The sequence below is a fragment of the Stenella coeruleoalba genome, assembly GCF_951394435.1.
Source record: "Stenella coeruleoalba genome assembly, chromosome: 7".
NCBI lineage: Eukaryota > Metazoa > Chordata > Mammalia > Artiodactyla > Delphinidae > Stenella > Stenella coeruleoalba.
This window is the reverse complement of record NC_137153.1, coordinates 72,971,014-72,992,726: the sequence shown is the minus strand read 5'-3', so window position 1 is coordinate 72,992,726 and position 21,713 is coordinate 72,971,014. Positions and strand designations below refer to the sequence as shown.

At 41.1% G+C, this 21,713-nt stretch overlaps 1 protein-coding gene across 1 annotated transcript in view; it reads right to left on the bottom strand.

Annotated features, from left to right (window-relative positions):
* The window catches only part of TJP2 (tight junction protein 2), a 134,144-nt gene that overhangs the window by 98,770 nt on the left and 13,661 nt on the right, over positions 1 to 21,713 (bottom strand). Inside the window, exon 2 of the mRNA XM_079925683.1 lies at positions 7,066 to 7,186. The gene's annotated coding sequence lies outside the window, so the exon portion shown is untranslated. The remainder of the gene's footprint in view (positions 1 to 7,065; positions 7,187 to 21,713) is intronic.

Below are 21,713 nucleotides of genomic sequence, written 5' to 3'. Positions count from 1 at the left end.
TCTGCCAAAATATAGCAGAGGGAGGAACACTCCCAAACTTATTCTATGAGGCCAACCATCACCTTGATACCAAAACCAGACAAAGATGTCACAAAAAAACTACAGACCAATATCACTGATGAACATAGATGCAAAAATCCTCAACAAAACATTAACAAAAAAAAATCCAACAGCACATTAAAAGGATCATACACCATGATCAAGTGGGGTTAATCCCAGGAATGCAAGGATTCTTCAATATATGCAAACCAATCAATGTGATATACCATATTAACAAATTGAAGAAGAAAAACCATATGATCAACTCAATACATGCAGAAAAAGCTTTTGACAAATTTATGATAAAAACTCTCCAGAAAGTAGGCATAAAGGGAACTTACCTCAACATAATAAAGGCCATATATGACAAACCCACAGCCAACATCATTCTCAATGGTGAAAAACTGACCATTCCCACTAAGATCAGGAACAAGAAAAGGTTGTCCACTCTCACCACTATTATTCAACATAGTTTTGGAAGTTTTAGCCACAGCAATCAGAGAAGAAAAAGAAATAAAAGGAATCCAAATTGGAAAAGAAGAAGTAAACTGTCACTGTTTGCAGATGACATGATAGTATACATAGAGAATCCTAAAGATGCCACTGGAAAACTACTAGAACTAATCAATGGATTTGGTAAAGTAGCAGGATACAAAATTAATGCACAGAAATCTCTTGCATTCCTATACACTAATGATGAAAAATCTGAAAGAGAAATTAAGGAAACACTCCCATTTACCACTGCAACAAAAAGAATAAAATACCTAGGAATAAACCTACCTAAGGAGACAAAAGACCTGTATGCAGAAAACTATAAGACACTGCTGAAAGAAATTAAAGATGATATCAACAGATGGAGAGATATACCATGTTCTTGGATTGGAAGAATCAACATTGTGAAAATGACTCTACTACCCAAAGCAATCTACAGATTCAATGCAATCCCTATCAAACTACCAATGGCATTTTTCACAGAACTAGAACAAAAAATTTCACAATTTGTATGGAAACACAAAAGACCCTGAATAGCCAAAGCAATCTTGAGAAAGAAAAACAGAGCTGGAGGGATCGGTTTCACTGACTTCACACTATACTACAAAGCTACAGTAATCAAGACAGTATGGTACTGGCAAAGAAACAGAAATACAGATCATTGGAACAGGATAGAAAGCCCAGAGATAAACAAAGGAGGCAAGAATATACAATGGAGAAAAGACAGCCTCTTCAATAAGTGATGCTGGGAAAACTGGACAGCTACATGTAAAAGAATGAAATTAGAACACTCGTTAACACCATACACAAAAATAAACTCAAAATGTAAGGCCAGACACTATAAAACTCTTAGAGGAAAACAAAGGCAGAACACTCTATGACACAAATCACAGCAACATCCTTTTTGACCTACCTCTTAGAGTAGTGGAAATAAAAACAAAAATAAACAAATGGGACCTAATGAAGCTTAAAAGCTTTTGCATGGCAAAGGAAACAATAAACAAGACGAAAAGACAACCCTCAGAATGGGAGAAAATTTTTGCAAATGAAGCAACTGACAAAGGATTAATCTCCAAAATATACAGGCAGCTCATGCAGCTCAATATCAAAAAAACAAACAACCCAATCCAAAAATGGGCAGAAGACCTAAATAGACATTTCTCCAAAGAAGATATACAGATTACCAACAAACAAATGAAAGGATGCTCAACGTCAGTAATCATTAGAGAAATGCAAATCAAAGCTACCATGAGGTATCACGTCACATTGGTCAGAATGGCCATCATCAAAAAATCTACAAACAATAAATGCTGGAGAGCGTGTGGAGAAAAGGGAACCCTCTTGCACTGTTGATGGGAATGTAAATTGATACAACCACTATGGAGAACAGTTTGGAGGTTCCTTAAAAAACTAAAAATAAAACTACGATATGACCCAGCAATGCCACTACTGGGCATATACCCTGAGAAAACCGTAATTCAAAAAGAGTCATGTACCAAAATGTTCATTGCAGCTTTATTTACAATAGCCAGGACATGGAAGCAACCTAAGTGTCCATTGACAGATGAATGGATAAAGAAGATGTGGCACATATATACAACGGAATATTACTCAGCCATAAAAAGAAACGAAATTGAGTTATTTGTAGTGAGGTGGATGGACCTAGGGACGGTCATACAGAGTGAAGTAGTCATACAGAGTGAAGTAAGTCAGAAAGAGAAAAACAAATACCATATGCTAACACACATATATGGAATCTAAAAAAAATGTGCTTCTAATCAACCTAGGGGCAGCACAGGAATAAAGACGCAGACGTAGAGAATGGACTTGAGGACATGGGGAGGGGGAAGGGTAAGCTGGGCCAAAGTGAGAGAGTGGCATGGACATATATACACTACCAAATGTAAAATAGATAGCTAGTGGGAAGCAGCCACATAGCACAGGGAGATCAGCTCAGTGCTTTTTGACCACCTAGAGGGGTGGGATAGGGAAGGTGGGAGGGAGACACAAGAGGGAGGAGATATGGGGATATACGTTTATGTATAGGTGATTCACTTTGTTATACAGCAGAAACTAACACACCATTGTAAAGCAATTTTACTCCAAGAAAGATGTTAAAAAAAAAAAAGGTGGGGTGTAATTCCCTTCTTACAGAAAAAAGAATAGAACATCTATACTCAGATAACCTGTGTATGTATAGGTATTTAACATTTTACTAGCAATGAATTTTAAATTTCACATACTCAATTTCCGACCACTCTCCTTAAACAGGCAGTATAGAAAACTGTAATATAAGAGTATCTCATCCAGAAACTCAAGAACCAGAAACAAACAGGCTAGTGGCTTGGTATCCTAATCTCCACATCACTGCTTTTCCCAGTGAACCATGAGGAAACAGCAGAAAAAAAGGAAAAGCTAGTAAACAAATTGAAGCACTGGGCGAAAGAGCACAAGATGAATCAGACCTGGGTTTCGACAAGCCCCAGTTCTGCTACTTCTTAGGTTTAAAGTATGACATCGCCACTATTCAACTGTTTCTGAGCTATAAAAATGGCAAGTTTACATGGTTGGACCCAATGGTTGTGTGATTTGGTCAGCTTATCTAAACCCTCTAAGCTTCCATTTCTGCATCTGTAAAATGGTGTAATGAGTTGTATCGTGCTTCCTCAAATTCACATGTTGAAGTTCTAGCCCTCATTACCTCAGAATATGATATTATTTGGAGACAGGGTCTGTAAAGAGGTAATCAAGTTGAAGTGAGGTCTTTACGGTGGGCCCTAATCAAGTATGACTGGTATCCTTATAAAAAGGTTAAATTTGGACACAGAGACAGACACAGAGAGAGGGAAGATGACCTCCGACAAGCTAAGGAGAGAGGCCTGGAACAGATCCTTCCCTCATAACTCTCAGAAGGAACTAACCCTGCCAACAACTTGATTTCAGACCTCTAGCCTCCCAGACTGCGAGACAATACTTTCTGTTGTTTACACCACCCAGTCTGCGATATTTTATTTTTACTGCAGTCCTAGGAAACTAATACAAATCAAGATGACAGTTGGACCTACACCTCATAGGGTGGGTATGAGAATTAAATGAAGTCATGCAGGTAAAACACTCAGCGTAGTACCAAGTACACTGTAATAAGCACCCCAATAAACAAAAAGCTTCCACCTTTATTACTGTAGGTTGATACTTCACTTCCTATCAGAATTACAATGGAATTCTCACCACAAACAACGTTTCCTCTCACTCAGTGCAGCATCTCCAGGCCTCTGATGCACAGCCCGGCTCCCCGCATTTCTTTTCCCCTCTTTGCATACCTGGCCAACGACTTTCCCTCCTCAGCTTCCTCTCCAATATCACCTCCCCCAGGAGGCCTCCTGTCACATAATCACTGCCTCAGGCCTTCTGCCTACAGTACAGGGTGAGAGCAGCCCTTTTCACACAGCAATGTAATTAATGATCCCAAATTAGACTCCCAGATGGACAAGCCTTTACATTCCTCTAAATCTCCCTCAGGCAGTGCTGTGTGAGGTGCACATTAAATGTTTGTGGAAAGAAACCCTTCACCACAGGTAGGGAAACTGGCCACACACCACCTATAAACAAACCATGCTCTACAGCAGCTGTTAAAAGTACTGTCCAGGGACTTTCCTGGTGGCGCAGTGGTTAAGAATCCACCTGCCAATGCAGGGGACACGGGTTCGATCCCTGGTCTGGGAAGATCCTACATGCCATGGAGCAACTAAGCCCGTGCACCACAACTACTGAGCCTGTGCTCTAGAGCCCGTGAGCCACAACTACTGAAGCCCACATGCCTACAGCCCGTGCTCCGTAGCAAGAGAAGCCACCACAATGAGAAGCCTGCGCACCGCAACAAAGAGTAGCCCCCGCTTGCCGCAACAAGAGAAAGCCCGTCTGCAGCGATGAAGACCCAACACAGCCATAAAATTAATTAAAAAAAAAAAAAAGTACCGTCCAAGTTAGTGGTTCTCAAAGCATGGTTGGGAAAGCAGAAGTATGAGCCTGAATGGGAACTTGTTAGAAATTCAAATTCCTGGGCCTCACCCCAGACTGACTGAAGCTGCAATTCTGGGGGGTGAGACCCCGGAATCTGTGGTTTTAACAAGCCCTCCAGGTGATTTTGATGCAGTTAAAGTTAGAGCTACTGTGATGAGTGTCTTCAATTCCATATGAAGAGCTTGGGCTGCTGGTGTGAGCTCCCCAGGTACCCCTACTGATGAGGCGCCCCCAGGGGAGAGGGCACTGCAGAGGGGCTCCCAGGGGCACAGAAGTTTTTAATTTTTACCTTCAACTCACTTATCTATGCCCATATTATGGGATGAGCTGGTAATAACTCTAAAGTATCTAAATTACCTAACAGTGAGAATCCGTATCTAGGAAGTGAGTCTCTGCCCAGACTCTTAGCATCCTTCCTGAGAGCAAAGAGGCAAAGGTGATTTTGCCACATCAGAAAAGTGAACACCAAAGCCCCTTAAAGTAGCAACAAACAAGTGCCAGGCAAATAGTGCTCTCCAGAGCCTCCAAGACTGTAAAGGAGGACAGCCGCAGGTAGAAGCTGACGATCAGAAACCTCAGGTCAAGAGTGTGCTCTACAGGGACCCTCCTCCGCCCATACCAGACATTGCTTATGGATCACAACATTCTTACTCAACAAACGTGGACAGCATCTAGGATTCCTTCGCTCCAGGCAGCCACTATCAATCGATCGGAACTGGCCCTTGAGAAAAGCCTGTTACTATCCTAGTTTAGGAGTTAAGTCTTCAAGCTCTGTAAAGTTAGTATAGAAAACAGCTGCTACTATAGGAATCTCACTGAACTTAGGAATCAGAGGCTATGCGATCTTGGGGAAACCATTTAAAATCTTTGAATCTCAGTTTCCTTTTTGCAAGAGGGAGCTGGCAATAGCTCCTCAGGAATGTTCTGAGGATAAACAAGATGGGTGAAAACACCTTGCCCAGTGCCTGGCAAATAAAAGGCTCTTAATAAATGTTTGCTGGATTTGAAACTATAGCCATGTGGGGGAAAAAAAAACCTCACCACACAAGCTCACCTGAGGCTAATTTACCCAGAAACCCAAGCTTCAGTGTTTACACATGAAAGAGCTTTGGAATAAGACTCTGACTTGGGAAAACAAACTGATGTTGAAGGGAATGTGGTCACTAGTGTAGGGAATCAGACCAGGGAGATATTTATCAGAAAGGGCTTGCCTGAGTCAGAAAGATCCTTCCCTCCAAAGACAACGCCGGCTCCAACCCCTCTGCCATACTCCATGCCGCCCCTCTAAGTCATTTGCCTAAAGCAACAGATCCTACCTAGAAATCTACTTTCAGGAAAACCACTTCCGGGGTCTGGGCAAGCATCTGTCTTATGTTTGGAACCTTTACGAGCTCCATAGAGTACATCTCAGTAAACAAAATCCACTCCCAGCCCTGTCAGTTCAGTGGACACTAAGGACTTCCCCACGCAAGTGTCCCCATTTGGACAACTAGACTCCAAGAAAGGCCTCGGTTCGTGCCCAGTGCTTGCTGTATGTTAACTCATTCAGCTTCAGGTTAAAACTCCCTTTTTTTTTTGGCTGCTCTGCACGGCTTGGGGGATCTTAGTTCCCTGACCAGGGATTGAACCCATGCCCTCAGCAGTGAAAGCGCAGCGTCCTACCCACTAGACCACCAGGGAATTCCCTAACCCTCCCTTTTTACAGATCTGGGGCTCTCAGACATTAAGATGTGCCAAGATCACAGAGTCGGAAGGCAGGAACCCTAGGATTTGAACAGCTGCTATTCACACTCCACTAAACTCCAATGCTGACATGCAGTTGGAATCCACCCCAGCAGGGTCCTCGAGCTTAAACAGACAGGAATTCTGAAACAAGCACACGGAAAAAATTCTAACCCCATTCCAGCCATCCATGGTCAGGCCTATCATCAGTGGTAAGTGTAACTAAGAACAAATACATCCCAGCATCTGTCAAAATAAAATGTAATACCTTGTAAATCCCATTTAATTCGTACTTAAAATTGAATCAGTAAACAGGTAATACTCACCTATTTTGCTAAAAGCCTGTACATAATTAATCTTTAGAAGCCAGTGTGACTGATGTCTTTTTTATTTTCAGCAAAGTGCTTACCACTGTTATATAATTCAGCTACCTCAAAGCTAATAGAACAAACGTGACCTACCAAAATGACCTATAACCCTAGACATCAAACTACCTTGCTAGGCATTTATTCTGAACTACGGGGGTTGGACTTACATGCTTTAGCAGGAAGCACCTCAGCTGGCATTCGCCCAAAATTACCTATCCATTCAGATCATAAATGCGGGTAAGATCTTTCGGTTCTTTGGGAAATAGGCCATTACAATTAAACTTTCCTGGATATTAAACAGTTTCACTATCAGCAACATCAAAAATGGTGGCCTTGACTTCCAGGATGTGACATAATTTACATCACACTTTTGGTGGAGGAAAGCCAGTAACTAGGCTGATGAGAGACAAAAAAAAGCAAGTACCTGGTAAAGCAGGCTGTCAACCGGCACTAGTCTGTGTTTCCTGGAGCACTTGTGCCCGGAGGTGCAGCTGGAGTGCCAATCCCACTCACAGGGAGATGACAATAATGTGGTACTTCGCACCCTGAAAAAGACAGTGTTAAAAATCCGGCAGTCATGCCCAGCTTGGCAAGATCTTCGAAAGGCACTGAAGTTCACATTCTGTACAATTTACCCATTTATAGTATGGCTTTTAATATATTCCCAGACTTGTGCAACCATAACCACAATCTATGTTAGAATATTTTCATTACTTCAAGAAAGAAACCCAGGACCCCTCAGATATCACTGCCTAATCCTCCAATTCCCTCCCTTCCCCCACCCTAGCCCTAGGCAACCACCAATCTAATTTGGGTTTCTATAGAGTTACCCCTTCTGGAGATTCCATACAAATGAACTCCTACAATACGTGACCTTTTGTGACTGGCTTCTTTCACTTAGCATTAAGGCTTCCAAGTTGCATCTACATTGTAGCCTGTGTCAGAGCTTCACTCCACTGTATGGATATGTCATACTTATCTACTTTACAGCTGATGGACATTTGGTTTGTTGTTTCTACTTTTTAGCTATTATGCACAAATGTGTATATGGACCTAGTTTTCATTTCTCTTGGAAATATATCTCTGAGTGAAATTGCTGCCCCTAATGTTTCCAGTCTTCAAAAAATGGAAAAAAATGAGTAATCACGTGAAGTTGGGCACCATGAATCCACCTGAGGACCAAGTTCTTATAAGAATTTACTTTTCAGGATAAAAAAAAAAGTACCCGGCAGGTGAGAAAACATCTAGAGAAAACTTTTTAAACATTGTGGTAAAATACACTTAATATAAAATTTACCATTTTAAAATATACAATAGAGAAAACATTTTCAACTAAAAGATAATTACAATACCGGCTAGTCTCTATATATTTATGTGTGGGTTGCCACGAATCAGAAAAGATGGCAAATACGTTTTTCTTTTTACCCCTCATCCCAGGGAAACCCAAGAAAACCCTTTCTGGACATTTTTCTGAATCCTGCATGTGCCTTTCACACAACACAAGGAGGCAAGTTCATTTCTGGGCTGGGCCTGGGCCCCGGCAGCCTCACGTGGGGCATCGCAGAGAGCCCTAACAGTGGGAGGAGGAATGTGGCTTCTCACCAGTTCTGGACATACTCTTCTGTTTGCTAGACAAAGTGATATTGTGGCATCTGTGCAAAACACTCCCTACACAATGCAACAGAAATAAGAGATAGTGTCCATTCTATTTGTACAGGCAGGGGACACATTTCCCTTCTCCAAGGATCAGCAGGAAATGTGAGCACAGGCTAAAGCAGAGCCATCTGGATATCCTACAAAGCAAGCAACAGGATTACAGCCCAGCCATATATGGTTTCTATTATTACTTCCCACGATAAATACATGCCCAGCAGATCAAGATGGGCTTGGTTATGCTTTTGGCCTTAATATGAAATTTTCCTACAGGTGTCAGTTCCAAAGAGAGTTTGCTGCTTTTATTGAAATGGCTTGCTTTTGAATTAAATCAGTTTTCTGAATTTTGATAACATCCTGATTTTAACTTTCTTTTATGATATTGCCTGATGTTTTTGACATGTACAGGAACCACCAATAACAATCAGCCATTTCTGAAATACACTATTATTGACTAGGGCTACCTTGTCAGTAATAAGCTTGGAAGAAAAACCTAAATAATACTCTTGGTGTTCAATATGCAAATATTTTGTCAGGTAACATGAGTTAGTGCTGGAAAACTTCACAGAATTTTAAAAGGGAAATCCAGGGCTTCCCTGGTGGCGCAGTGGTTGAGAGTCCGCCTGCCGATGCAGGGGACACAGGTTCGTGCCCCGGTCTGGGAGGATCTCACATGCTACGGAGCGGCTAGGTCCGCGAGCCATGGCCGCTGGGCCTGCGCGTCCGGAGCCTGCGCGTCCGGAGCCTGTGCTCCGCAACGGGAGAGGCCACAACACTGAGAGGCCCGCGTACCACAAAAAAAAAAAATAAAAAAATAAAAGGGAAATCCATAAGTGGCTCAGTATTTTTGTAAATGGATGTCAATTCTTAAAAAAAAAAATTTTTTTCATTTGTGTCTGTGCTAAAACCAAGCACTGGCAAAATATTTGCTGTGCACCTGTCATTTGCCGGGCATTAGGGTCAATAGACACATGTGTAAGACATCCAATCTGTGCTTCAATAAACTTGCAACATACAGTCAATTGGTTGGTTCAGCCAGTTTTGGCCTATCATGTGATTACATTTTGCAGAGTAGAAGCCCCAGCACAGGCCTGTTTGCAGACAGCAAGACAAAAGTACTAAAAAGAGGAGGGGGTTGGTGGTGAAAGAATTCCTCGAGGTTTGAAAACTCCATCATGAACTGACTGCCAATTATGTTTTGAAACACAAAAGGAGCTGCTCTTAAATACTATGCAGTATTATATGTAAGTTGAAGCAACTGGAATATTTCTTGAAAAGAATGAAAGGGATAGAACTCTTGGAAGAAATACTGGCCCCACTATTCAGTCAACCAGCTCAACAGAAATCTCCAGTATGAATGCTGGTGGGCAGATTTCCCTCTGTAGAAGCACAGCCAACCACCTAGCTTCTTCTCCCTGAGATGTCTAACAGCAGCAGGGAGGGAAGGTATTGGGACAAAAAGTTTTCAGGAAGATCAGAGAACTCTGAGGTCAAGAGAGAACAAGTAGGATATCATGGAAAGTGCCTCTCTAGATGCTTGTTCCTCCAAGTGTGGTGCAAGACTGAAGCATCAGCAACATCTGGACCATGCACTGGGTGGGCATCACCTGAACTGACAGTATCACCTGGAAGCATATTAAAATGCAGACTCTCAGGCCCCAACACATCTGCAGAATTAGAATCTGCACTTAACAGAGTGATTCATATGCACATTAAAGGGTGAGAAATAAGATATCAAGGTGCCTCTGAAGGATTTAGAACTCATTAAGTAAATTAATCAGTAGGAGATAATCCGTCCTAGGATACCGGGAAAGGAGAGTTTACTACAAGGTCAGCAAGGGATATTTATATGTCCACAGGAAGGCTGTGTGAGGTGATAAGAGAGTCAGCAAACAAAACATGAGAGTCAGCAAAATACTGTTTTGTCCATGTATATATTCAAGGAACTCAAAGTTTTACAGATATAGGGAAGATCTTGACCTGTGATGCAGTGCTATTTCATCAGGTTTAAAGGAATGTTCTCTTAAGAAAAAAAAAAAAAAGGAACACTCAACTTCCCTTATTAAGGATCACTTTGGAATGAATAATTTGACTTCTGTTTGGCTAGACTTGGGAATTGAGGAGAACCAGAGGTGGTTCTACCTAGGGTACTTACTCATCCTGAGGGCTGGAAAAGGTTATCTCCAAAAAGAAATAAAGAATGTGGCAATCAATTTACACATCTGAATCATGTGTGTTTGTTTAGGGTTAATCCCTTAATGAATGGTCCTGAGCCAGAAACTAAGAACATCCAGCTGCTGTCTGTGAGGGCCAAGCCCTTGATCATGATGACTTCAAATGAGGCTGTTTCACACTTGTAAAATTCGAAGACCAAATTAGAATTAAGGAATGGTAAAGATATAAGCCATGTGTATTGCAGCTTCCCAATTCTCCAAATTATATGTCCAGAACAAACATCCCTCATTATTCACAATATTCCATACGTGGCCTGGGGATCCTCCCTGACTTGACCCTCTAAGTCATCCACCCATCAGCAGGCTTTGGCCTGACTTATGACACTTGTTTGCCACCCCTTACAAAAGGTCCTCCCAGCTCTAAATTTCTGCCATTCTGGGACAAAGGGCCGGGCTAAGGTATGCCCCATCTCTAGCGGCTACTTGAGGAATCACATTTTGGTCATTACAACATGTTTTCCATAGTCATCACTAAACACTGACCCACAATGCCTCTCCTAGGGTCACTCTATACCTCTTGCACCCTCTACACATATACTCACTTCCTTTGACTTTCAAGACAACAGCAAAGTCATCCTTGTCATCATGCCGCCTCGGGATTCCATTCTAAAGCATCTCTGAAACTTCCCAAAGAAATACCTAATTTATTTCCAATAAAAACTACCTTTTAGATTCGAAGAGAATCTACCTAAATCAAGTGTCTCAACAGCAGTAGCATGGACATTTTTTTACTGGATGATTCTTTATTGTGGGGGGCGGGGGCCGTCCTGTCCATTGTAGGATGTTGGGCAGCATCCCTGGCCTCTACCCACTAGATACCAATTCCACACCCAACCCCCAAGGGCTGGAACAACCAGAACTGTGACCAGACATTGCCAAATATCCTTTAGGGGACAATTCCTGCCACTGCACCCCCTCCCTTGAGAACTACTGACCTAAATGATTATAGTAATCCTTTCAGGAAGATGGGACTACGGATGATTTTTTTCTTCCTTATTTTTCTGAATATCTGTTGTTTATATGATAAAATGAGCTAGTGACTTCCTATTTTTTAAAAAGAAATATCATTAGCTAGATAGATGCCTCAAGCTGGTCCTTGAGTGGCAATGTGTGGCTTGTTCAGTTTAAAAATTGAATTTGGTCTTTAAAAATACTGTGTACCGGGGCTTCCCTGGTGGAGCAGTGGTTGGGAGTCTGCCTGCTAATGCAGGGGACATGGGTTCGAGCCCTGGTCTGGAAGGATCCCACATGCCACGGAGCAACTAGGCCCGTGAGCCACAACTACTGAGCCTGTGCGTCTGGAGCCTGTGCTCCGCAACAAGAGAGGCCGCCACAGTGAGAGGCACGCGCACCTCGATGAAGAGTGGCCCCTGCTTGCCACAACTAGAGAAAGCCCTCGCACGGAAACGAAGCCGCAACACAGCAAAAATAAATAAACTAATTAATAAACTCCTACCCCCAACATCTTCTTAAAAATAAAAAAAATACTGTGTACCATACAGACACCTTCAGTTACACTTCTCAACATATAAAAGACATGGATGAAGGACTTCAGAGAATAAAGTCAGGATTGAGGCCTCTTAACCATTCAGAAACGCTTCTTCAACATGGTAAATCAGTGGGGCTGTAAAAAGAGATGTGAAGCAAAGACTTCTGTTTCAAGAGAAGTGTTTACCTGAAACATAGTCTGCATGTACATTTCAGTCAGAAAAATACTTGCATTGTAGGAAAAAAAATAAGTCACAATTTACTTCATCTTTAAGAACTGCTACGTTTATAGACCGTGTAAAAAAAATTTCAAAATCATGAAATTAAAATATCTGAATGTAAAAATAGGCTCTAGACACACCCATTACTTCATCTTCTTGACTGCTAGACCAGGAATTTTCTTAGAGTATTATTTCCATGAATTTCATTACTGACTATTTTAATTCAGTCTGGGAAGGCAATATCTGCCAGGAAGAAACAAGTTCTCATTTGCTGAGATGACACAAATTGGGAATCAGCTCAGATGGAACTTGAAATGGAATTTAACTTTAGCCATAAAAAGGTAGTGTGCTTAGAAAATGAATATGATAAGTGAGATAAAGTGTATAAATTGCTTTGGGGAGCAATGTTATTTAAAATGCTGATAAGAACTAAACAAATAAATGGGAGGCTAACTACACAAAAAGAAAAGCAAAGAAAGAAACAAGTTCTCAGCGAAGAACTCAACATCTATTACCCTTATGACAGGGATGACACTTTCTTCCATCTAGGCCCCAGAAACACACAAAGCATCTTCTGGTCTCCGCTGCTTACCCGGGGTGCTGCCAAAGGTTCACGTGTCTTCTGCTCTCAGGTAGAAGTTCTCTTTTGTTAAGTGGGGTGATACCAACTGCTGCTTCCAGAATAGCCATATATTTCTTGTACCTCATGTTGTCTCTTTCAGTACAAGGTCAAGTAAATTTTGGGCACTGTTCCGCTGAAGCAGATGAAGTAATCTTTGCAATACCAGAAGCTGCTCTGCTTTTAGATGCTCAGCATACCCCTAGGCAGAGCTATTACACTCCACTGTAGGGGGTAAGGCATGGGGGAGAGGCCATGGCCAAACCACGAATAAATAAAGAAACTTCCCTGCAACGTCAGTATTATATAAGGCTAGAGAATTTTGAATAAAGCACTAATGAAAATGATTTGCAGGATGACGGTGGTTTTAAACACGGCAATCTAACGTACAATCCCCAATTAATCCACACATAAATCCTTGAAGCCACTAATCCTTCAAGTACTAACGGCACAGGATGTGATTTATCTCAAGGTCTAGTAATAAAATAGTAATTGGTCCAAAATGCCTGCATGCCTCTGGGTGAACTAAAATCAGAAGCAGATCTGCTCCTTCTATAAATACCTCTCTCAAGGCTGCTCTTGACACTGAAAAAGGAGTTCCAGTTGTCATTTATGGCAATGCATTTCTAAATGCTATAAACTTTTTGCTTGAGTCAACTGCAAAGCAAAGATTAATTAATAGAGAAACAATTCTGTTTTTTTTTTAAATATCTTTTTAAATACCTCTAAAACCCAACAGAGGTGAGCTCTGCTAGCATGGAAATAATAACTATTTGGAGATATTCAGAATCAAACCCCTCTCCCTTTTTTATAAATGTCTCCTCTCAGCTGTAAGGACTTTTCTTACCCTCTTTTCATGGGGTAAAGGTGGATGGTCCATCATATGGCCCACCTAATGGGTCAGAGTCCACACGACCCAGCCTGGGTAGACCAGCCCTCCCTGGGCTGAAAATAAGACATTCAGAGAGAAATGCCCTCTCTCCACTGGAGTTGGTAACCAGGGCTGATAGGAGGTTAGGGCTGCTAGCAATCATGTTGCCCACCAGGTGGAAAGGGCTCTCCACTAGCTGCTGAGAAACAGTACCAGGGGAAATGTGATGACATCATTTGAGTTTCTCGATCCAGCTATGCCTAAGATAACTGTCATCCTAGGAGATCCTAGGTACACTTTTATTAAGATAATAAATTGATTTTTGTGAAATTTAGTTTTAGTTGAGTTTTTGTCACTCTGAAAGGGTTCTGATTTATACGCCTCCCTGACCACTTCTTCAAGCTATTTTCTCTTCTTCTCTTTTTACTGCAATATGAGTTGTAGTGCTCCTTGTCTAAACAAACTCATATACAGAAGGGAAGTAAAATCAAAGAGAGTCGTCCTGTAATACTTCTGACTAACCTAGATATTCACAGTGAATAAGTGTCGCAAACCCTTCCACATCCCCCCAAATCTTGAACTCTTCTTCCACAGTCTCTCTCTTTCCTTAACAGCAAGTTTCTTTTTTCTTTTTCTTTTTTTTTTTTAACTTAAAGGACCTAAATCAGTGGTCTCCAAAGTAGGGTGCATATACCAACAATCTTTGGGGTGTGGGAAGAAAATATTAAACCATCTATTTCTTTTTTGTCTCTTCTCTATTAAAATTTTAGTTTAAGCATTTATGTTATTAAATATTTGTAATGTTTACTTTAGGGACTAATACAGTTAAGTCCCCTACATATGAACGAGTTCCGTTCCAAGAGCGCATTTGTAAGTCCAATTTCTTCATGAGTCCAGCAGAGTTAGCCTAGGTACCCAACTAACATAATCGGCTATATAGTACTGTACTGTAATAGGTTTATAATACTTTTCACACAACTAATACATAAAAAACAAACAAAAAATAAAGAAAACATTTTTAATCTTACAGTACAGTACCTTGAAAAGTACAGTAGTACAGTACAACAGCTGGCATACAGGGTCTGGCATCGAGTGAACAGGCAAGAAGAGTTACTGACAGGAGGAGGGAGAGGAGGTGGGAGATGGTAGAGCTGAGGGATCGTCAGCGATAGGAGACGGAGGGCGAGCTGCATGTGACAATGTACGCTAGACATGGGAACGAACTTACCTGACTGGGCATGGGAATGAACATTCGCATCTTTGAAAGTTCACAATGTGAAGGTTCATATGTAGGGAACTTACTGTATATTTTAAATTACATAAAAGTATATCTTTTTTTTTTTGGCTGCGCCTCGAGGTATGCAGGATCTTAGTTCTCAAAGTATATAATTTATAAAGTAATATACTCATATATATTATAGAGTATGCTTAAAAATCTGATGGGGTGTGTGTGTGTGAGCAAAAAAAAGTTTCAAGGTCGGTAATTTAACACTTCAACTGCTCTCTAAGCCTCAATTTCCCTCTTTATTGGAGGCCTGAACAGATGAACACCAAGTTATCTTCCAAAACCAGCAACAGACTAAAAGCCCCCGCTTCACTTGGCCCGATTATATAATTACAGTCGGCCCTCCACATTTGAGGATTACTATCCACAGATAAAACCAACGTTGGGGGGGAGGATTCCAGAAAGTTTCAAAAAGCAAAACTTGAGTTCGCCTAGCTCTGGCAACTGTTTATTTACATAGTACTCACAACTAGTTACATAGCAACTACATTGTATTTACAGCTATTTATGTAGCATTTACACTATATTAGATATTATAAGTAATTTAGAGATGATTTAAAGTATACAGGAGAATGTGTGTAGGTTGTAAGCAAATACGATGCCATTTTATATAAGGGACTTGAGCATCTCTGGGTTTTGGTATCCTTGGGGGTCCTGGAATGAATCTCCCATGGATACTGTAATATAATCTGACCACAAGTAAGTGGTGAAAACAAGGGACAAACCATTTGATCTTGGAATATTCCATTTCCATAGCATTCGTGATACTACTCCCACTGGTTGTTCTACAAACAATTAGTACCAGTTAGTCACAGGAATTCTTTTATAGGCTGAACTTGGTTGGCTACAGCTGCCACTGCCAGAAAAAGCTCCGATACAGCCCTCATTTAATCATACAGGACGATGTAATTATACTTATACAACAGTCTTTGTTCTAACAAATTGTATTTCTAATGACGTGTGATAAAAATGACTACACAACCCTCTCAAACAAGAAATGACACAACCCTCTCACACAAGAAATGAAGTCTGAGTTACCAACAACAAAAATCAAGCTCAACTTGTTATCTGTTGGAAGCTGTTTTACTACAGTGAAAGTGACAATACTTTATAAAAGGCATATATTAGAGTTTCATTTTCTGTAGGAATTTCGGATGCATTTAACGTAATAACTCTTACAAAGTGATTCTTATCTATGATGATGTCACACAAGATTAAAATTGGGTCTTTCACTGGGAAAAGAATTCTGCTTTAGCAAGTAATTAGAAAGAATTTGCTTTTCTTCCACAAATAAGATTGTTCAGTTTTCTAATTTATTTATTCATTTTTAAAAACTGTCATCTTTGTATGAACTCCCTCATAATAGTACATGAGGACAATAATACAGAAAAAAATTAATCTAACCAAAACACTCCATCCAGATATGTAATTATAAGGCTATTTTCTTTGTAATTCTATAACATCTTCGGAAATATTCATTTACTTGGTTAATTCCAATTTCTAGAGTTCTAGAAATTCTTTATAACTACAACTATCTGATTTAAAAATCACTTACTTATTTTTAAAAAATTGTTAAATATACATGATCCAAAAAACTTTTAAGTCAGGATGCTCAAGTTCTCTTTCTGAATAATCAAAATTGAATATAAAAATTCACAGATAAGACTGACCTTCTCTTTGAACTGATTATTTCTACTTATTTCTGTGGGAGGAAAACAGTGGACATCCTTCTTCACGGGGTATTCTAACTGTTCCTGTGTTTAGAAGTATAAAAATGGAAATGAACTAATGTCCCAAACAGGCTGTTATACAGGGTGTGGTCTGCTTTTCAGAGAGCTGAAAAAAGCCTTAACTAAAAGTACAAGAGTCGGGGAAACAGTCCTTCTTTTTTTTTTTTTTTAACTCCACTGCACATAAGATAAATTATATGACTTTAGGCATAATTTCATCCCCACACCCCATCCCCAGTAGCTTCATATAGAATACATCTTTACATGTTTGCTACTCAGATGAGCCACTATAACACTGTAAGAAAAACAGACTACGTGGTGTAAGAGAATTACAAAGAGTTCAAGATTAGTTGCGGATCTCCTAGATTTAACACCCCCCCATTTCTCCCCCCACCCCCGCCAACCCCCGGTCATCTCATACTAGTTTTCTCTCTTCATCGCCAGTCTCAAAATGCACTCACTACTGGGTTTATACTATTACCTTCAACTGGATGTCACCAAATCTGTCCTTTCAACCCTGTCCTCCCATCAACCCAATATCTACCTGAAGGAACCCACTGCCCAGCCCCCAGCAGCAGTTGCTTCTTGCCTTTTCCTGGCTCTCCTGGCATGAGACCTTGAAGCCATCCTCACCCATCCCTGGGGTGCCCAGTCATACCAAACCCGTGACACAGGGAAAGAGAGCTGAGTTTAAGTGGGAAGACTTGATTTGAATCCCACCTCTGCTGTTTAACACCATGGGACCTTGAACAAGTTACTTGACCCTTCTGAACCTATTTCTTTATCTGTAAAGCTGCAAGAAGACCACACTGCAGAGGTGGCTTTAAATAATAAATGAGATGATGTATTTGTAGTCAGTGGATATCCTCTCCCTTCCTTCCTTCCATCTCTCCCGTCTGTCCTTCTTTTTCCATTCCTAATACCTCTGTAAGAAACCTTCCTTACTCCTCATTTCTTTGCAGGCAAGCACAAGGAGTACTTACAAACTTCTGACCCTCCCCTGCAGCTACAGAAAAGCCCAAGGATGAGTGATTTTGTGGGGAAAATAGGGAGACTGACTGAAGGGTACAGGAACCTAGGGGCTGAAGTGAATGATGGAAACCATCAAAAAGAGAAAGTAGGGTCTCCGGGCCTGCTACAGGGAGCAGAGGAAAGGGGCCCAGCTCAGGTGGTACTCACCAACTGGGGAAGTTCTCCCTTACCATATTTCACAAATTTTTAATCTCTGCTACTGAATAATTAAAAGCCAAAATTAAAATCACTTGACCGTACCTCCCAAATAACTTGAATACATAGTAATTCTATAAGTACCCTCATTCCTAAGAAATAAAAAACTTTCAACTCCTTATGTGAGGGAAATTCACTCCTTATTACCGTTGGTAGAAACTGTGTTCATGTTACATTTCTACTCTGAACGTAGAGTTGTAGGATTCTGGCAGGTCTCTCGCCTGGGAGCAGATGAGCAAGCAGTGGCATTGCACAGAATTTACAACACTGACAGGAGCTGGTTTAAGTCACAAAGGGGCTTGGCCATTCATTGGGTTAGGGGATATCAGTCACCTCTGCTCTGCAACTTTGGGAAAGGGACAGAGTCTCTGGAACTTGGTAGGGACTACACAAGGTGTGAAGTGTTGAGATCCAGCAGTCTGTGGCCAGTGGCTAGAGAGAAGTAGTTCACATAATCCCACATCCCACCTGCTGACACCCACCCCCAACCTCCTTAGCATGAACTGTGGCACGACACTGCCCAGGACTGAAGTCCAGCTCTACCACTAACTAGCTGTGTGACCTTGGACAAGTCACTTAATGTTTCTTTGCCTCAATTTCATCATCTGTAAAGTGGCGCTAATAACACTGACCTCATAGGGCTGTTTTAAAAACTAAATCAGGCGCACACACCTCAGGTTGCAAAATAAATGAGTCATGGGTATGAAATGTACAGTATGGGGAACATAGTTAATAACTGTGTAATATCTTTGTATGGTGACATATCATAATTAGACATATTGTGGTGTTCAGTTTGAAATGTACAGAAATACGAAATCACTATGTTGTATACCAGGAGCTAGCATAGCACTGTAGGTCAGTTATACTTCAAAAACAAACAGACAAACAAACTCATAGGAAAAGAAATCAGATATGTGGTTACCAGAGGTGGGGGTAGAGGGAGGGGGAAATGGATGAAGGTGGTCAAAAGGTCAAACTTCCAGTTATAAGATAAATAGGTACTAGGGATGTAATGTACAACATGATAAATATAATTAACACTGCTGTATGTTACATATGAAAGTCATTAAGAGAGTATATTCTAAAAGCACTCATCACAAAAGATTTTTTTTCTATTTCTTTAATTTTGTATCTATATGAAATGACAGATGTTCATTAAACTTGTAATAATCATTTCATGATGTATGTAAGTCAAATCATTATGCTGTATACATTAAACTTATACAGTGCTGTATGTCAATTATACCTCAATAAAACTGGAGGGGAAAAAAAAGAAATAAACAGGGAAAATTAAAAAAAAACACTAAATCAGTTTTTACTTGTAAAGCACCTAGCACATGTAATGTCCAGCATAAAATATATGTCATGTGTGTGTGTTATTTTCTTTTACTTGCTAGTTACGTCTTCATTTTTTCCAGAAAGCTCTTCTTGGTTGAACCACCTAGACCTGGCTAGGTTACTTCTGCTCTCTCTCAAATACTTTCTGTTTAATCTCTCAACAGTGGAACCACAGGGCTTCCCCGGTGGTGCAGTGGTTACGAATCCGCCTGCCAACGCAGGAGACGCGGGTTCGAGCCCTGGTCCGGGAAGATCCCACATGCCGCCGCAGAGCAACTAAGCCCGTGCACCACAACTACTGAGGCTGAGCTCTAGAGCCTGCAAGCCACAATTACTGAAGCCCGCACGCCTAGAGCCCATGCTCTGCAGCCACCGCAGTGAGAAGCCCACGTACCGCAATGAAGAGTAACCCCCGCTCGCTGCAACTAGAGAAAGCCTGTGCACAGCAACGAAGACCCAACACAGCCAAAAAATAAATTAATTAATTAATTTTAAAAAAAGAAAAAAAAAGTAGAACCACAATGAATTTAAATTATGTGTTTAGGCATGTGCAGAGGATAGCGTGGGTCCTCTGGGCCATGGAAGGAGAAGATTAATTAAAGGTTAAGAAGGAGTCTGGGGCAGTGTTGGTGGGTTTGGCTTCCACCCCAATCCACCTCAGCGGTGGTCTGCCTGGGTGTCAGACACAGGTTTGGTTCCAGGCAGAGCCTGTTTAGTGATCACAGTGTTGTGGCCGAGCTGGCCACAGAGCCTCAGCGCGGGGCCCCCCGGAGGAGCCTCATTCTGCCCCATTCTGTATTTTTGGCAAACCCAGGAGACACTTCAGAGTTCAAGGCAGAAGAACCTGATGATGTGAACCCCTGTCTAGCTCTCCTGGGACATCAGTGGGAGATGGTGGAGTGTGCATGACAGCTGCTTGTGTTAAAAACCAAGCTGTCTTGGTTCCAGGCAGAATTTCTTATTCTGACTGTATTAGTTTGCGAGGGCTGATGTAACAAAGTACTACAGACTGGTGCCATAAATAACAGAAATCTATTATCTCACAGTTCTGGAGGCTGGAAGTCCAAGATCAAAGTTCTGAGGCCCATGAGGCAGGGCTCTCTACTTGGCTTATAGATGGCCACCTTCTCCCTATGTCTTTACATCATCTTCACTCTGTACGTGTCGGTGTCCAACTTTCCTCTTCTTATAAGGACACAAGTGATACTAGATTAGGGCCCACCCTAATGAATTCAGTTTTACTTGATTACTTCTGTTAAGACCTTATCTCCAAATAAGGTCACATTCTGAAGTACTGGGGTTAGGACTTCAACATGTGAATTTGGGTGGTGGGGGGATACAATTCAATCCATAATGCTACCTAAACTTGGAAAAAAAAAAAAAAAGGAAAGTCCTCATCAACTGAGATGAAAAAGATAAAAGCCCAGAAGAAGCTAGTTGCCTGGACACGTCCAGCCTGTGATTTGGTCCAGCCTATGTGCTTTATAGCAAATCAACTGGGAAAAGAAAATGCATCACGTTCAAGATGAGCCAATGTCTGATGCTGTGAGAAGGATCTGTTCTCTGGAAGCTGAATCCAATAAAATAAAAGAGGAAGAAGTTAAATCCCATATAAAACTATTATGAGCAACTGAGAAAGACTTGGGATCTCCAGACGGCACTCTAGGGCTTGTGTGGGGAGTTAGATCAAGTGTCTGGTGGGACTGACGACTGAAGATCAGCTTCCCCTCACAGACACAGAAAACAAACTTATGGTTACCAAAGGGGAAGTGGGAGTGGGGGGAGGAGAGGGATAAATTAGGAGTTTGGGATTAACATATTTACACTACTATAAAGTATATAAAATAGATAAAAAACAAGTACCTACTGTATAGCACAGGGAACTATACTCAGTATCTTATAATAATCTATAATGGAAAAGAATCTTTAAAAGTATATGTACATACATACATGTATATATAAATAACACAGCATTGTAAATCAACTATATCTCAATAAATTTTTTTAAAAAAATTACCTTCTCTTGGAGAAGAGAACGGGGTAATAAATTGGAATCAGGGGATGGCAATAATGTTGATGACCAGGCATGAAGATCCAGGAGGAAACTGACTAATGTTCCAAAACCAAGCATGCATCTCACCACCCAAGATGGAGAGAAAAATCAATTTACACCAATGTTGCAGAAGAAGAGAACAGAAAAGCAGACTTAACAGGTCATCTTAGTGATGTCAGATTGAACAAGCCTCGAGTGAAAGTGCAGCCCCAAACCTTCAGGAGAGAGGAAATGAGATGATATGACTCCTTCACAAGAAAGAAATACAGCCTGTTGGGATATTGCCTGTTGAGGCAGAGCCAGAGGAGGAAAGGTCTGAAGCAAATAACAGGCTGAGCTGTGACGGTGAGTAG